Source organism: Gracilinanus agilis, chromosome 2 (assembly GCF_016433145.1).
Source record: "Gracilinanus agilis isolate LMUSP501 chromosome 2, AgileGrace, whole genome shotgun sequence".
Taxonomy (NCBI): domain Eukaryota; kingdom Metazoa; phylum Chordata; class Mammalia; order Didelphimorphia; family Didelphidae; genus Gracilinanus; species Gracilinanus agilis.
The window spans coordinates 229,093,954-229,098,974 of NC_058131.1; positions in this window are offsets into that span (position 1 = coordinate 229,093,954).

The following is a 5,021-nucleotide window of genomic DNA, read 5'->3' on the forward strand; positions in this document are numbered from 1 at the left end:
TGAGTATTTTGTCCCTTAGTGTTAGTGCCTTCACTCTGAGACCGTCTCTACTTTATCCTATATATATATATATATATATATGTATATATATATATATATATGTAGCTTGTTTCTACAGAGCTATTTATAAGTTGTCTCCTCCATTAGAATGTAAGCTCCTTGAGGGTAGGGATTATTTTTTGCCTTTTTTGTATTCCCAGCACTTAACATTGTGCCTTGCACATGGTAGGCACTTAGTAAATACTTGTTGACTAACTGAAGGTGATATAAAAATAAAGAGTAATAATAATAATAATAAACCCATAGTTGGAGAGCAGGGCATAGAGGATGGGAAAGAGAAAAAAGTACCATAAATATGAAATAACATGAATATGAGATAAAATGTCTAGAGTTAGAACTTTCTAGACTTATAACTTTCCCTTTCTCCCAGTCAGTTTTCCAACTGACCATTTGGAAAGTTCCAGATTTTGCTTACAGAGCTACCATAATTTTTTTTGGTGACAATTCTTTCAGCAAAGGGCTTAGCTTTGCCTGGAGATGAATGAATGAAACCAACCAAAACCTATAGTTTATATCCCAATATTCTACTGGGCTTCAAGGACTGGGTTCTGATTTCAGCCAGTCAGGACAAAAATATGCTCAGTGTCCCTGATTTGGAGAATGAGTAGGGAAAAAAGGCCCTGAGAAGCCCTGAACAATTGAACATTGCCCTGAAATGAGTTCTCTCCAGTTCTAAATGGAAGTTCTCTGTTTGTACTCAGACATAAGGGACAGAGGATGCAGTAATCCTGAGAATGTCTGTACCTTAGAGAACACATTTGGGATTTCAGCAATTTCTTCATCCTCACAGGGAGTGATATTTGGAGGAGGAAAAAGGTCACTCTAGTATAAAATAGAGCATCCTGTGAATGAGCCAAGATGCTGGAAGAAAAAAATACTTAAAGTGGGGGAGTGGGAAGGGAATTTCGAATCACAATTTTGAATCCCGCCTGGTGTGTGATATGTCCATACCTTGTTAGAGAAAGCAACAGAAAGGATAAATGATCACCAGGGACTCTAATCAGAGAGAATTTTTCTCCTTCCTCCCCTGCCAGACAGATTGTCTGACAAATCTGTGGAGGGAGGAATCCCACTAGGGGACCCTCTCTTTTGCCCCCTTCTCAAACCCTCTTCAGTAATTTTAAGTGATTTCTCATTGCTAAAATGAACCCAAAAACATTTCTCTCTTTACTCCCCAAGCCCAGAATCAAGCTGTGCAATTCTCTATAGCTACTAGATGTCAAGGTGAATATAATGAGGTTTTTTCCCTCAGTCATTGAAGAAGGGAAAAACATTTGTAGGGGACTTAAGCCAGAATTCAAAGAAGGATAAATTAGAAGAAGGGAGAGAGGGAGGGAGGAAAGAAGAGGGAGAAGAGCCCTGAGTCTCTCCAAGGACCTAGTCATCAGACTTATTCCCTGGCATTTAAAGATTTCCTCTCGCTTGGTTTCTTCCTTGGCTAATCTGGATTTCATTAGAAGTGTTTCTACAATATTTTTAAAAATGGAATCAATATTGGATTTCATGTTAATGGAAAATTTTATCCCCATAGTGAACTCCCCTTACAGTCAGTCTGCCCCTAAACTGAGGTCAAACTGGGCTCTCTGAGACAAAAACTGTCTTCTCTTTGACTCTCCTGTCTGGTTCACTGAATCAAGAATTCATTTCTTGCCCAAAGGGCCATAAAACTGTGCATACCCTTTGACCCATTAATACCACTATGAGGTCTCTATCCCAAAGAGATTAAAATAAGGGTAAAAGACCTATTTGTACAAAAAAAATTTATAGAAGCTCATTTTTGTGATGACAAAAAGTAGAAACTGAAGGGATGTCCATCAATTGGGGAATGGCTGAACAAGTTGTATAATGGAGTACTCTTGTGCTATAAGAAATGGCAAACTAGATGATCACAAAAACAACCTGGAAAGACTTATATAAAGTGATGCAAAGTGAAGGGAGCAGAACCAGAAGAATACTGTACACAGTAACAACAATAGTGTATGATCGACTGTGAATGACTTAACTGTTATCAGCAAGTATTCAAGGGACTCATGATGAAAAAGGTCACCCACCACCAGAGAAGGAATGAGCAGAATCCAAATACATATTGAAGTTTACTATTCTTCACTTTATTTCCTCCAAGAATTTTTCTCTTTTTTAAATGTTATTTGTCTTGTTTTACAACATGGCAAATGTGGAAATACGCATTGTATGATAACATATGTACAACCTATATCCTACTACCTGCCTTCTTGGGGAAGAAGAAGGCATAAGAGGGAGGGAGAGAATTTAGATTGCAAAATGTCAGAAAATGATTATTAAAAAATTTTATTGGCATAATCTATAAAAATTATATACATATGTATATATATATTTTTTTTAAAGTAGACCAAAAAATGCAATTCTTCCCAGGGTACACTCTACCAAATATACCTAATTCCATTTAGATTTGTGTAAGGGCTCAAAGACTTAGAAAGAAAGAGCATTGTGGTATAATAGGAAGAATGTTGAATTCATTCAGAGGGCCTAGGGTTCATTTCTACTTTTAAGCTCTAATACTCTCTAATACTTTATTCTCTAATACTGGCCATTAGCAAATCATTTTACCTTTGGGGGAGCCAATCTCTTCATCTGTAAAATGAAAGGGTTAGCCTAGGACCATAGATTTCCAAGTTGAAGGAAACTTAGAAGTCATATAAACTCTTATGTTACCTACAGATAAGGAAAATAAGGCCCAGGAAGTTCAATGACTTGCCCAATTTGACATAGGTAGTAAGTGGAAAAGCCAGGATTTGAACTCTACAACTTCTGACTGAATCCAAAGAATATTCATGGTGGGATAGATGACTTCTGGTGACCTCTGTCTCTTAAAACCTATGTCTTCCTTCAAAGTATAGCTCTTGTACCCCTCATCCCTGATTCTTCCTCCCTCTCCTTGCAAATTATTTTCATTCTCTCTTTCTTGAATGAATCAAAAATCATCTGTTAAGGTTTACTATGTGCCAAGGTATTAAGTACTTGAGATATAAATGCAAAACCAAAAATAGCCCTATCATTAAGGAGGTTACATTCTAATATGGGGAGCCAACACCTATAGAGTATCCCAAGAGTCTTAGTGTTGTTTTAAACTTTAATAGCCTAAAGTTGCACTAAGACTTTTGGGAAAACCTGTGTTTTGGAATGGTAGCCTTGGAGGAATATTTTGGCTTGGAAATTTATAGGGAATACAGAGGAGTAGATTGGTCTACCCTTTCTAGAGCTTCAACAGAATAGGTTTTATTACAGTTCCAGAGCTGAAAATCAGGGTTGATGAGTTGCAGTAAAAGGGAACATCATGGCAGATGGTTGGATTGCACCAGGGAATAAAATACATCATGGCTAGAGCCTTTCCTAGAAGTAATGTGAGACTAAGGCAACCACAAATCAGCAGGAATTATTGAAATTATTTTGTTAATACTTTGTAATTGCCAGCAGCAGATTTGTCTTGGAGAGCACTGGGCATGGAATCAGGAAGACCTAAGTTCAGGTCCTGCCTTCTGACACATCCTGGCTTTGTGGCCCCAAACAAGTAATTTATGACTTCTCAGTGTCCTCTGTTAACTCTCAGACTATTTAGCTGTAGAACAGTGACTAATTTGACTTATTAGAGGGAGTTTCCTTAATGAATGGGAGTTCCCTTATTAATCTAATCACATTTTCGTTGTTCAGTTGTTTTTCAGTCATGTCAAACTCTTCATGAGCCCATCTGGGATTTTCTTTGCAAGGATCCTGGAGTGGTTTGCCATTTCCTTCTCTTCCTCATTTTTTAAATGAGGAAATTGAGGCAAACAGGGTTAAGTGATTTACTCAAGGTCACAAAGCTGATAAATGTTTGAGGCCAGATTTGAACTCAAGGAGACTAGTCTTCCTGACTACAGGCTGGACAACTATCCACTGTACCTTCTAGTCTGTCCAAATATAATCACATGTCCTGTCCAAAAAAATGTAATTAAATATCTCCAATATATAGGTGTGTGACCTCAATAAGAATTTATTAAATGCCAGCCATTACAAATTCCCTAAGAAAAGGAACCATTTCAGGTATGTATATTGTGGATTTCTATCTCCAGTCCCTAGCATAGTACCTGGGACATGGTAGGTACCAGATAAATATATGCTGAATTAGACTAATTCTAGAGGTGGTCTCTTCTGGTTCTGATTCTACCCCCTTATCATAGAAGGTCATTGCCCAGATTATCCATAGACAAAATTTCAGAGAAGCCAAAGCTTGTCTAGGGCACTACCCCTCTTTTGTTTCATACCCCCACTCTGGCCAAGCACTCCCTCCCCTCTTCTTTCCTCTCCTCTATTCTTCCCTCTAAACACCCCCAGAAAAATGAGAGGATACCCTTCAATTGGGAAATGGATGAACAAATTGTGGTATTTGCTGGTGATGGAATACTATGGTGCTCAAAGGAATAATGAACTGGAGGGATTCCATGTGAACTGGAAGGACCTCCAAGAATTGATTCAGAGTGAAAGGAGCAGAACCAAGAGAACCTTATACACAGAGACGGAAATACTGTAATACAATTGAATGTAATAGACTTCTCTATTAGCAGCAATGAAATGAACCAGGACATTTCTGAAGGACCTATGAGAAAGAACACTATCCACATCCAGAGAAAGAACTGTGGGAGCAGAAACACAGAAGAAAAATAACTGCTTGATCACATGGGTCGATGGGGATATATTTGGGCATTTGACCTCTAAACTGACCTCTAAACCCTAGTGCAAAAATCAATAATATAGAAATAGGTCTTGATCAATGACACATGCAAACCCCAGTGGAATTGCTCGTTGGCTACAGGAGAGTGGTAAGAGGAAGGGAAGGAAAAAACATGAACCATGTAAACATGGAAATTTTTTCTTAATTAATCAATAAAGTAATATTAAAAATAAATAAATAATGCCCCCAAAAACCTGAGATCAGCTCTGAACTT